This window comes from Vitis riparia, unplaced genomic scaffold, assembly GCF_004353265.1.
Source record: "Vitis riparia cultivar Riparia Gloire de Montpellier isolate 1030 unplaced genomic scaffold, EGFV_Vit.rip_1.0 scaffold460_pilon_pilon, whole genome shotgun sequence".
NCBI classification, from domain to species: domain Eukaryota; kingdom Viridiplantae; phylum Streptophyta; class Magnoliopsida; order Vitales; family Vitaceae; genus Vitis; species Vitis riparia.
In genome coordinates, this window is record NW_023269682.1 from 193,294 (window position 1) to 207,588 (window position 14,295).

A 14,295-nucleotide genomic window follows, 5' to 3' on the forward strand; every position below is an offset into this window, starting at 1 on the left:
ATTTTGCTTAGGATGTTATTTTTGGACATTATTAGCTTATAAGTTTATGTTCATTTGGATTATTTGGTTTTTAGAAGCTATTTAGACATTGAACTTTTAATTTTTTTTTTTTTATGATAGTTTGAAGTTGAGATTTGGAGATTATGAAAATTTTTGTTAGCACTTTAATTGTTTGAGTTTACAATTTATTTGGATATTGGTTGATGGATGCTTAGTTTTGAAGTTAAGTTTTGAAGATTTTAGAATTTTGTTCCGCTATTCTAAACAGGTATTTAGTAATTGGTAACTTCCAGTTATAAGATAATTGTTTGGGTCAGGTTACACTTTAAGCCTTTGGGTTTGAGGTGTGAAATGACCGTCATGCCCTTGGAGTGGGTCTTGGGGAGTGACATGATATGCTTGATGTGCTATATTCTGCATATATATATATATATATATATATATGTTTGATGGAAGTTTTGGAATTACTTGCAGTCTTTTACAATTTTTGGGTTAATAAGGAAATAATTTTTTTTTTTTGTTAGAGCAGCTTTATGGATAGGTGTTGTTGGTACACAGAATGTCGAGTAAGAGAGAATAATCCATATAATTGGCTTGTTTTCTCTTTTATAGGTTGATATCCATGATAACATGACCAATTATTTTGATTTACTACTGCACACATGGAGGCATATTCTGCACTTCAATGATACGTTCATCTTCATGCGCCTAAAATTATGTAACACCACTTACATATTACAAGGCCACGTTCTAGATGCTACCGAAGCTGTGAGCCATTTTTTGAATGGTGCTTTTTCTAGATGCCTCAGTTAGGCTATGTCAAATGACTTCAATCAAGTTTACATGACTGACCTAAACCCGAATGAAATGAACAGACATTATCAAAATGGATTGAAAGTATTTGTATGTACATGCATTATCATCCTTTCACAGGTTGAGTAGTCATAGCCGGGAATTTTGGGTGAGAAAGTAAATGAGGCAAAATTTTATGATATTTGAGAAATATCGAGGGGACGTGCTACTTGGGCCTTGTCCTATCGCATGGAAAATTGTGCAAATGGAGGCATGATGAGCTGCCCTTTGGGTTTTGTGTCCATTATAATGAAGAGGTGGTTACTTAATGCATTTGACATCATTATAAATGGGATAGTTGGGCTTAGGGACAACAATTTTGTGGGTTAACCGGGTAACCCGCTCTGCCCCGTCCCTATTAGGACAGGTGTGAAATATAAAAATGGGTATAGGTCGGATTTAGGAATATTTTAAAAACTTGAATCGGGTTTGAGACGGGTATGGATTTTGTTCCAACCCACCCCGCCCCACCGCAGATATAAATTTACAAACTTATCCTTTAATTACTAGTAAAATGTCAAAAAACTCCTTGTATATATATACTTCATTCTTTTCCATTTGCGGGCCCTAATTCTGACAACTGCTCCTTCTTCTTCTTTTTCCTCCGATAAATTGTCTTTCATTCTTCCCATTTGCCCTAATTCCAACAGCCACTTCTTCTTCCTCCTCTAATGCACTACCTAAAACCTTAACTCCAAGATCAATACCACTTTTTCTTCCTCCCTCACACCAACTAAAATACTCTGAAATCAATTCCATTTTGCTCTTGGTTTAGCCTCAAAGCACTAAACTCCTCTATCGCGACATCAAACTAGTCATAGACTTCGGTCTCCTTGCCCTAAATGTGTGCAACACAATCATGTAGAGCATCACCTTGAAGTCTTTGTCCGAGAGCACAACTCAAAAGGAACGCGAAAACCTTTGAAGTAGTGGATTTGATGAAGTTTTGGTTCAAAGATTGGCTTGAAAAGGGATTCAGATCCATGGCTGATATTGACCCATTTTCCGTTTGGTTCATTGTTCATTATGTGCTCTTATAAATTGTTCAAATGATTTTTTTTTTCCTGTTTTGCATTAATTTTGAATCATTTAAACTAACTATGGGCTTAAAATTATTGATTGTTGTGGTGTCAATTTCAACTTTGATATTATTTTTTCATATTTGGTATATTATCATAATCTCATTATTTTGCAGTGAAAGGAAAGTGCATTTAGGTATAAAATCTACTCATCACCAATTAGGGGTAGGGCTCAATGGACATTCGGGACGGGGCGGGGATGGGGTTATTAATTCTTTTATTAACGGGGATGGGGACCAATCAACCTACCTCAACATGGGTTTGTGACGGGGATGGGAAATAACTATATAATCAGGTGCGAGAATGGCATGGGAATGACATGTCCCGAACTCGCCCCATTGCCATTCTTAGTTGGGCTAGGGTTTTCTCCATACCCAAATGCTTTCACTCGGATATCACCTCAGATACTTTCACTTGAATATCGCCTCAAATGATCCTTCCCCAACGGTAATACAATATGCCATTTTTCATGGGCAGGAGTGCTCCAACACCTAGGAATGTGGTTGATGTTGAGAGGGCTGCTAGGGAGGCTACTGACGATACTTTGATGTTATTGTTTGAGAGAATTGTGGGGGGAATCTTTCCCCTTTTTGGTTATGGACATTTTTTATGTAATGGATATGTGCGATACTTTTTTGGACTTCACTGGATATTTGCAATATGTTTTCTGTATTTTCCTAAGTTTATTGGGTGTTTGTTTCTGGGTTGTAATTTGATTGTGTGTCAATTGGTTGTTAATGGTTTTGGTCTGGTTGGGTGTTTAGGAGTACTACAAGTCCAGTGCTTTCTGGTTATTTTTAGGCTGCAAGGCTTGCATGGCTTAGCTAGGCGCTTTGTGGGCACACCTAAGCTGTAAGATCTGGGTGCCTCATGGGCACATCTTGGCGATTTGCTAGTGGCATGGTTGAGTGCTTTGTGGGCACTCATCAACTTTTTGTTAGCGGTCTAGCCGAGTGCTTTGCAAACATTTTGTTGGGCTTAGCTTAATACTTCATAGGCATATTTTTAGGCTTGGTGGAATGCTTTGTGGGCATTCTTTGTGGCTGAATGCTTCATGGACATTCTTTTAGGTTTGGTCGAATACTTCGCTAGCATTCTTTTCTGTTTGGCCAAATGCTTTATGGGCATTGTTTTAGGCCTAGTTGAATGATTCATGGGCATTATGTTAGGCTTAACAAAATGCTTCGTGGCCTAAGGCTTGGTTGGTGCTTTGTAGGCACTCTTAGGTCGTTAGTTGTTGGTAAAGTGCTTCGCAGGCACTCCTAGGCTGTTAATATTTTGTCAGATGTTTTACAGGCACTCCTAGGCCATTAGTTTTTGGTAGAGTGCTTTGTGGGCACCCTAGGCCTTTAATATTTTGTCGAGTGCTTTGCAGTTACTCCTAGACCATTAAACTTTTGCTGGGGAGGATGCTTCAAGGAGTGAAGACATATTAAATGTTGTTAATGGATGTCGCTCATTCTACTGCATTTATCATAATTCTGGTTTTTTTATTATCCTGTCACTACTTGTTCGTGGGTCCCTCATGTATCACATGTATTACCGACCTTCATTCGATGATTGTTAATGGTTGCGGATGTGGTTGTTGTGTAGGGGTTTTGATCTCCCCTTATAGACAGATGTGGTTTTTCTACATACTGTTGAAGTATCCCCGCTTGAATAAGCCACTCCACTTAGTAATGAAGGTGGCGACATTCCTCTGTGGTGTGCCCCTTATCCATGTGATACTCGTAGAACCGACTTTGATCTGGTTGGCTTGAGTCTCCTCTCATGGGGTGCAACCACCAAAAACCGTCTAAATTCTGAAAAATGGGCAACAATTGCGTATAGCAGAGAGCAAGCTTTGTGAATTATGGGGTAGGACGGCCGCTTGACTCGCTTATTTTAGTTATCTTGCCATTTGGGGGCTCCCAACCCATCTAGCACTTTCCTTCCATCTTAACACTAAACAAATCATTTTTCCAAATCAAGGGAGCATGTGAGGTTGCCACAATTTTCTACAATGCGGTGCACAAAATGTCTTCCAACATGGCATACTTGTTACTTTTTTGAAAGTCATCCATGGTCTCTGGTGGTTTCTTCGAAATGGCCTTGAAGAAGGATGTTCTCGGCACGAAGCTTCTTTTGAACGCCTACATTATCGCCTCCATGCTACAAGTCTCTATTTGTGTCACTGTCTGCCCAAACCTCTTCATAAAATCACGCAATGTTTCATATTCCATCATCTTAAGGTTGTTAAGACTATTGAGCCCTTGATGCTGGCGTGTGGAACAAAGATAATGAGCTGTAAAAACTTCTGACAACTCATGGAAACAACAGATAGAGTTAGGAGGAAGTCGATCCATGAGGACTCCCCGGGAAGACTTTGCATAGTAGTAGATGGTTGTCGATATCCAAGGTTATGACTTGTTGGTAGTGCATTAAATGGTCAAATGGATCAAATGTGTCGTCATACATTGTAAAATTCGGCACAACGAACCCTAGTGGATGACCATGCTTCAAAATTCGATCTAAGAGTGAGGTAGACAACATGTCATCAAGAAGCCAAGATGTCATTCTTACCGATGCCCAGACAGGGGGCTCCGACCGAGGTGAGATTCTCGAAATCATTGCACCCAACTTGCTAGACATATGGGTGCATCCTAGGGAATGATATACTCAGTTTTTTTCCAGTGCAGGGTTGGTAGCCTCACTCAGATCAGGCCCTACCATTGCGAGTGGGTTGCTCATTCCTCTTCCCAATATGAATCATGGTTATTAATATCTACAATTGTTGTTTGTCCCACATAATGTGATCCATTGGAGAGTTGGCAAGGTTTCTTTACTGGCTAGTGATCGATCTTTACTACACCTGAGTGCATTTGCGCTGCTGCATTGATTTATGCAACCATTTTTGTTGGTGCTTGACTACTTCAAGGATTGGGGTTGCCCCAATGTAGACTAGCGACCACTTTCTTATGGTCGATCCAAGATAGCCACCAATTTTCTCAAATTCTTGATTCCTTACCCTTCAGTTTGTTTTTCTCTCCATGTTTTTCTGCCCCTCTTGCTCATCCTTTGTCAGGATTTATAGTTTCTCTTGGGCGTGCCTTGATTGGTGGTCATGGAGTCAGTTTTTTCTTAGGAAGGAGCTCTTGTCAAGTCAAACTTAAGGAACTTAATAATGCTTGCTATTGATTGAGGTGGTGTGTTAGGTGGCGCATGTTGCTCCCCTCGAAAAATACTCCACTGGTTATGTCTTTTCGCTTTGGGAACCGTACCTCATACTCTACGTATGCTGTCCTGTTAGCCTTCGAGGTTCATGCCCAAAAGTTCTGAAGTGCGAGGTTTCCATCAAGATTTATCCAAGCCATAGTGCCAGATAAGATTTGTGTCAGATGTGATGGCTCTTGAGGTTCTTCCATGAGGCCCTTTTCCAATAGATGAAACGGTATTTCATTTTATGAATATATCAAATAAATTGAAGATATATCGAAAATATCGATGATAAATAAATTAATGAAATTCTGAAAATATTAAAAAAATTTAAAAATTATATAAGAAATAAAATAAATATTTTAAAGTTATTTAAAAAAATAATTAATTATATATATATAATTTGTTATATTTGATAATAATATCTTTCGATAAAAATATAAATTTTATAAGTGTACATTTATTATTAAGTTACATTATAGATTATTTTATAATATTGTTATGATAATATGTTTAATTTTAAAATATATTTAATATTAAAATTATGATCCATTTTAATTTAAATGTTTCAATGATATCAAATAAAAAATAATATATTTATAATTTTTTTAATATTTATATTTATTATATTTAATAAATATATAGATTATATAGAAAAGACATATTAAGAAAATTATTTTTTTTATATTTTTAGTAATAAATTAAATCAAATGTAGAAATAAAATAATTATAATTTATTTATTTAATAATAAAAAAAATCAATGAAATATTGATAAAATGTCTGAAAATATCAATGAAATATTAAAACATGAAAATTTGAAAAATCAGTAAAATATCGATCCAACTATTAATCCATCCAACTATTAAAATATCAATCGTGTTGAAGTTTGAGCAATCAATCCATCCAACTATTAAACCTCTTTTGCTTAATCATGTTTAAAATGATCCAATTATGACCCATTTAACTCATATAAATTTATTAATTTAAATTAAATATATATTTTTTTAATTATAAATATTTGATAGTTAAAAAAAAAGTAAATAACAGTCTAAGTAAAAAAAAATTTATATTTCATTATAAAGATTAAAATATATTTTATAATTAAACATTAAATAAAGTTATAAACAAGTGTAAAATTAAAATCTAAATATACTTCTATATTATAAATGTATTATAATTAAAATTCAATAATTAAATTAATTAAGGTTATAAAAAGTTAAAACTGAAAATAAAAGGTATTTTAAAATAATGCATTTAGAAATTTAAAATTTTAAATGTTCAATGAATTAGAATGGTGTTTACAAGTTCATCTTGTTAGAATCACATTAATAGGTTTTTCATGTTAGAATTGTGTTAACAAGTTTATCAATTAATATGTAATTTGACTTAACCCATTTGTGAGGTTAGAATTGTGTTAACAAGTTTATCAATTAATATGTAATTTGACTTAACCCATTTTTGAAATTGAATGGGCCATATTGTATTATCCGTGTAATTAACTTCTTGTATTCTTGTATACTAAAGATAACATAGAATTTTTAAATTTTTAGTAAATATTTAAGTTGACGATAATATTGAACATATTAGATTGAATATTAAATTGAAATAAGATTAAACGTATTGCCAAAGCAAGTCCAAAAGTGAGAGTAAGAGTTTTACACTAATGAAACAATGAAAAAGATATTTTAAATTATTTGAATAATAAAGAAAAAAATGTTAGTACATATAGAATAAAACCATAAGACATACTAAAAAATGTACTACTACTACCTTGCATATTTCTCCAAGTACATAAAAGTTAAAAATGTTATAAAAAAAGAAAATAATAGGAGAACAAATAGAAGAAGAGATAGTGAGAATCAAACTCTCTGTAATTTTAGTAGTAGAACTCTCCTTTTATAGGAAATTAGGAGAAGGCAAACAACAATAGTTAAGAAATATCAAGGAACATATGATCATCCATCCTAACAAATTCTTGTACCAAATCCTATAAATCATAATACTCCCCTTTAAATGATCAAAGAATATGCCTTATTAAAACCTTACTAGGAAAACAAACCAATAGGAAAAATCCTAGTGAAGGAAAAAAAAAAGTAATATTTTCTTCTAAATAATTTGATCTTAAGAATGCCTCATGAAATACCTTGTCAATAAAACCAAGTGAGATAAAATTTGGACAAAGGAAAAAGAGTACAGTGTATGGACATTAATATCCCCCCCCCCCCCCCCCCTTCCTCCCTCCCCCCCCCCCCCCCTTCCTCCCTCCCCCTAATGTAGACATGATCATACTTTTTTTCAATGCTTCAATTTATAGATCTCTCACTCTCTGCATCCTAGTGTTTTCAAAGTAGTAGATGGTAATGCTTTTGTAAATAAATCTATTTGATTATCATATGATCGAATCTATCGAACAACAATTTCACCATTCTCTTAGAGACTATGAGTACAAAAGGATTTAGGGGAAATATGCTTAGCTTTGTCACCCTTTATAAATCCTCATTTAAATTGTGTAATATAAGCAACATTGTCTTCATGTAACTTGGCCAGATTATCTTTGATGAGGAATGGTCCACATTACTCTCTAATATGAGTATAAAACAACTTACTTCATGGATTACTATTATTTTTTAATGATTTAAAGAGGCGATTGTCATTGTTTGTTTAACTGATTTTTATGATATTATTAATCGTAGGTAAATACATACCATGTCCAAGATCAAGTTTTGTGAGGATTCAAAAAAATAGTTAGCATCCCTAAAACCAAGCAATTGAGACTCTAATCCTTTCCCTTCTAGTGAGCTACCTACCATTGAAGAATTTAATGGATGTGATTTGTCCATAAGAAAATGCTAAAAGACTTTTTTCTATATACGTCGATTGATGGATCAACACTCTATTTGAAAGATGCTCGATCTACAAGGCAAGATAGATTTTGTTTTCCTTAAATCTTTCAATTTAAATTCTCCCTTCAAATAATTAGCAATTTTTATGAGTTTTTTAAGCTTATCGACATACATTACAATAATTGTAAATCTGGTTTATGATCTCTTAATGGAAATGAATAGACAAATAAGGTTATTCATACATCCTTCTTTTAAAAGATATTTGCTAAGGTGATTGTACCACATACATCCAAATTGCTTTAATCCATATAAGAAGCATTGTAGCTTGATTAAATACATACTATGAGGTTTTAAATAATTTACTTCAAGCATTTTAAATTCTTTAGGAATTTCACACACTTGAGATTTTAAATTATTTTCTTCAAACATTCAAAATCCCTCAGGGATTTATATGTATATTAATACTTATGAGTCCATATAAATAAGTTAAAGCTACATTTAGAAAATCTATATTATGTATTTCTAGGAATACTACATAATTGAGTTATTATGAGAGTTGATATATGGTTATTTCTATAAAATTCATGCTAAAAGTAATATTTAATGTCTCATGATCTCATTTTTTTTATAGCATTTTAATACAAATACTCATTTATTCAACAGGATTTAGACTTCAGATTCTCTTATTTTTATATCTTCATATATCTTCATGCATTAGACTTCAAGTCTTAATGTTTCTCATTTTGTTAATGAGTTTAAATCTATTTGGATTACTTGTTTCTACTTTGATTAATAAATTTATACCATTTTTTTCAGTTGAGATCTTCGTCATTTTTAATGATGTTAAGTTACTTTGGAAAAAAGACCTTATTTTGTTTCCATTTTATATGACCTATGGAGATCTCGCTATTTTTAGTTACCTATGCCTTTTCAGGGGGTTATTGCCTTTTTTGAACCATCTTCCTTTTCAGGGAATGTTGTGCCTCTGCTATTTATTCAAGGGCTATTTATTTATAATTTTGGATTGATTAGTTAATTTATTGCTCTTCTTGTGATGGTAACCTCTAAAATAAGACTAATAGTAGTCTTTTCAAGAGTAGCCAATATTTCAATGTGTTTTTTTTGTAGGATTTACAAGCAATATATTTGACTTTGTTACTATCTTTGTGTCAATGATCTCATAATTGATTTGCAATACTTTACAAATGAATAATATTTGTATGATGATCAAGATGAAATAAAGTCTATGCATTCCAAATAATTTTATTATTTTCACATTTGTTCTTCTGGAACTAGCTTTCATCCCCTAACATATGGGAAAATTGTCTCTATCAAAATATCACTTGGTATAATATGTCATGAGACTCTTTAGGGATTAATATATGTTATCGTTTATAAATAAGTACTAGAAAAATGAATTTTTGAATTTTTTTTTTAAGTCCATGTGAGGATTGTTAGGACATTGAGTCTTGTGTGATTATCGACAATTTTGTTCCAATTAATGTTTGGCCACAGAAATCTTTTTAGATAAAAACTTGCTTTCCATTTAAGATCAAGGGTTGTTGTTCGTCCACTGAGAAGTCACAGGTACATCTAAACAGGTTTAACTTGTGGCATATAAGGCTCATTTGAGGTATAAAAAGGTTCAGTGTCATTTTTGGACTTAAAATGTTTTTTAAATGATTTTTTAAGAAGCAAGGACCGCTTAAGTGGTTAATTCCGCTCAAGTGGTCAACCCACTCAAGTAGTAAGGATCGCTCAAGTGGTCCAAGTCCACTCAAATGGTTATATTAGTCCTATCGAGTTTAGAAACATATTTTGGATGAATTTTATTTGAACTTTAATTTGGAAACTTTAGATACCGAAACTCTTATGATTTTTGCCTATAAATATCTCCTTTATAACCCATTGAGGGTTAGCGATCGGAGATCATAGAGATTGGAGATTGTTGAGATCGTAGAGATCTTAGAGTTTGGGAAACCTCTTATTCTTTAAAGAAGGACTCCTTGTGAAGAAAGCTTAATTGTCACATCATTCCTAATATCTCATTCAAGGATTTGGATATTTGAATTGTTGGTTGAAAACCTTAATCCCTTAAGAATAGCCAAAGGATCTACTAGGGAGCAACAGGGAGTTGTTGCATCATGGACGTGGATCAAGTTGTAAGCCTGAAAACTAAGTCTCTAGGGTAAAGAGGCTAGGTAAATCTATGTAACTTGATTTCAAATAGTGGATTTAAATTAATTTATAGGTCTTAGACCTTGTGGTTTTTTATTTTCACAAGTTGTAAGGGTTTTCCACGTAAAAATCTTGTGCTCCATTGTCTATACCTTTATATTTGACATTATGTTTGAATTGCCTAAAATATGTTAATTTGATTAATCCTAATATATTGTAGGGTTTTCCCAAAAAGTGCATATCTATTTATTCCTAGTTATATTCTGGTTGATAATGTTGATTATCTTGAATTGATTAGTTAGGTTGTTAATGAGATACCCTTATGATTGATTGGTTAGTTGATTGTTGAGTTGTTAGGTTGGTTATATTGGTGGTTATAGTGGCTATACCTATAACAAATTATTGTTATTCCTAACTTCATTTAATATATAATTTGTTTGGTTTGTTGAGAATGTTATTGAGTTTGTGAGGTTGGTTATTATCATTCCTAACATATCTCAATATCTATCTCCGATATTGATAATTATATTATTTTATCCCTGAATAATCTTTGGATATCAATTAACCATAAAAATCAGACATTTATTTATAGTGAACTCATATTTGATTATCCAAGACATCCTTGATATCTCTTAAAATAAAGTTTAGACATAATTTATTTACAAATTATTAAATCTCTTATTCACCCATCTCTGGGCGTTCTTTAGTGAACTTTCGGTTATTATTCAAGTGGTATTAAAGTAATACCCATTTTTCAAGGACAACTATTGTCAATCCTAGGAGACCAAGTGGGTCATTAAAAAACATATACTAATTTATTTCAAGGAACTTCTAATTCATCATAATTATAATATGATATCCACTAGAACTGATATCTTTATTGATTCTTTAGGCATCTTAAGCATTATTCATATAGAATTTTGTTCTATCTAATAATAAAATAGTAACTTTTTGAGACCTTTTAATCAAGTTTTTGAGCCTTGACATTATATTAACATTAGTTTCAGGCTAATGTACGTTGCATAATTTGCATAATTTATGACACAATCATGTAAGGTTTTATCAATTCATTAGTACTAAACCCATATAATTTTATGTATAAACAAATAAGAGGCTTGAGATCTATAAACATTGTATGTAGTATATGAAAATAATAAGATATGAAAGTTAAACATCATGATATATATAAAAAATAAACATTCCATCTAAGAAATCACCATTCAAAATTTATCTTTATTTTTTGTTGGTAAATAAACATACTTGACAAAAGTTAACTAAGTTTTTGATAAACCATGAGTATAATGTCTAATCACTCTTATATTTAGAGAATTAAATTACAAGTACAATAAATGAGAAGGAATTACCTCATAAATGCAAATGTTGTATCATTTAAAAAAAACATAATCTTTGAAACTAATATATTTATAAAAAAATAACAATAATCAATAAAATCATAAATGGAAATTTATATATATATTAACATTGGCAATAGCTCTTCTAGAGCCTTGAGTTATTGTTTTATTGTAATATGAATTTTTCATAGAACCTAAACTTGCCGAATTGGCAAAGAAAGAACATAATATGAATAGCTAAGCCCATTTTTTGGAAGTGTTCCATCATGTGAAAATAAAATAAAATAAAATAAAAGAAATTCTAATTTGACCCAATCTTTGAAAAGAAACCTAAATTGACCCATTAACTAAACTTACACAACATACAAGGGATTGCTCCCAAAAACCATCATCATATTTCAACAATTAATTAATAAATGATAATAGTAAAACATTATTCACCACCAATACAATTTTGGCTTGAAGCTATTAATACTTCTTGTTACACTACTAATACGGTTTTTCTTAGGCCAAGAACAAAGAAGACATCTTATGAATTGTGGACTGAGAGAAAACCTAACCTCAAGTACTTTAGGACATTTGGCAATAAGTGCTACATACTTAGAGATGGGGAAAACTTAGGCAAATTTGGTTCAAAATCTTATATAAGTATCTTCTTAGGGTATTTCAATAAGAGTAAGGCCTATAGGGTTTATAATAAAAAATTCACAAGTTATCAAAGAATCCTCGAATGTAGTTGTAAATGACACTGGGTATGATCAGGATGAAAATGAGGTCATTGGGAGAAATAAAGCTAGGCTAGTAGCCTAAGGATATTCTCAAATAGAAGGGATTAATTTTAATGAAACCTTTGCTCTTGTAGCTAGGTTAAAGTCCATTACAATACTCCTAGTCATTGTATGTTCTTTGAAGATGAAATTTTTCCAAATGGATATCAAGAGTGCTTTCCTAAATGGGCTTCTAAGTGAAAGGGTTTATGTTAAGCAACTTAAGGGTTTCGAGGATCTGAAATTCCCTAATCATGTTTATAGGTTAAAGAATGCCCTATATGGATTAAAGCAAGCTCCTAGATCTTGGTATGAGAGGTTCATGTCTTATCTTTTGGAGAAAGATTTTGAGAAAATGGGAGTTGATAAAACCTTATTTATCCACACGTCTAAGTCTGAGTTATTAGTGGCCCGATTTATGTTGATGATATTGTTTTCGGATCCATCTCAAGTGACCTTGCACTTAGCATTGTTGAACAAACGAAAACTGAATTTGAAATGAGTATGGTTGGTGAATTAACTTTCTTCCTAGAATTGCAAATTAGACAACTAAAAGATGTCATCTTTCTTTCTTTCATAGTCTAAATATGCTAAGGAGTTAGTAAATAAATTTGGTCTTGAATCCATAAAGCATTCTAAGACACCCATGAGTATTACCACCAAGCTTAGCAAGAACACATCTTAAAAGGATGTTGAGCAAAATACTATAGAAACATGATAAGAAGTCTATTTTACCTCACTACGAGTCATCCAAACATATCCTTTAGTGTTAGAGCCTATGCTAGATACCAAGCAAACCCCAAAGAGTCACAATTAAATTTTGTTAAAAGAATTATATGTTATATTAGTGGGACTTTAGACTATGGACTATTGTATCCTAATGATTCTTCTTTTTTTATTATTGGATATTCTGATACTAGTTGGGTTGGAAATGTAAAGGATAAGAAAAGCATTTCAGGTGCTTATTTTTTCATTGGTGATTGTCTTATGGCTTGGCTTAGTAAGAAGCAGAATTTGATCTCCTTATTCCTTTTTTAAGTTGAATACATTGTTGTTGGGAGTTGTTACACACAATTCCTATGGATGAAACAAATATTATGTGACTATGGAATCGAGTAAGGGACCATGAACATACATTGTGACAACTCTAGTGCTATCAACATCTCCAAAAATCTTGTTCTTCATTCTCGTACTAAACATATTGAAATTCGTCATCACTTTATTGAGGATTTAGTTGAAAATAAGGTTGTTTCTCTAGAGTTTGTCCCAACTGAACATCAATTGAAAAATATCTTTATTAAACCCTTGGATTCTCTTAGGTTTGAATTTCTTAGAAAATCTTTAGACATGTGCTTGATCGATTAAGATCTTTTTTTATAGGCTTCAAAGGTTTGTTTCTTATTGTCTATTTTTTGTTTTTGTTTCCTTTGGCCTTATTTATATCATCTTTAAGCATATGATTATTGTTTACTTACTTGCCTTATTAGCATGATATGTAATATCTCGAGTTTATGACCTAATGAAATATATTAAATGTATAAGATATGATGTTAATTTTCCTTAGATATTTGTTCATCACTATTGAGGCACATGATTCTTGATAATTAATCTTTGTGATTGATTAAGAGGAAGACTTCTTAAGTTTACCTAATAAAGTAGACTTTGGTTTCTTTGGAAGGATCAATTGTCATGCCTAAATTTTATTATCCACATGCCTTGTTTGACTAATATTATTATATTGTTTTTCAAAGTGAGTCAGTGCAAAATTTGAATCCTTGGCCAAGTTCAACTCTTATATACTTTCTAAGATTCGTTCATTAAATTTATGCTATTCACTTACAACATTTGGAAACACCCCTAAAGTGGATACAAAGGCAACCGTGAATAAAATAAAGAAAAACCAAATGTGATTATGGTATATGATGCATCCACTTTCAAAAGAAAAGAGATGATATCAAATTAAAGGGAAGTTAAGTTGTGTTGTTTATAGATTAACAAGACTATGTTAAATAGAAGTCCAATGGTCTT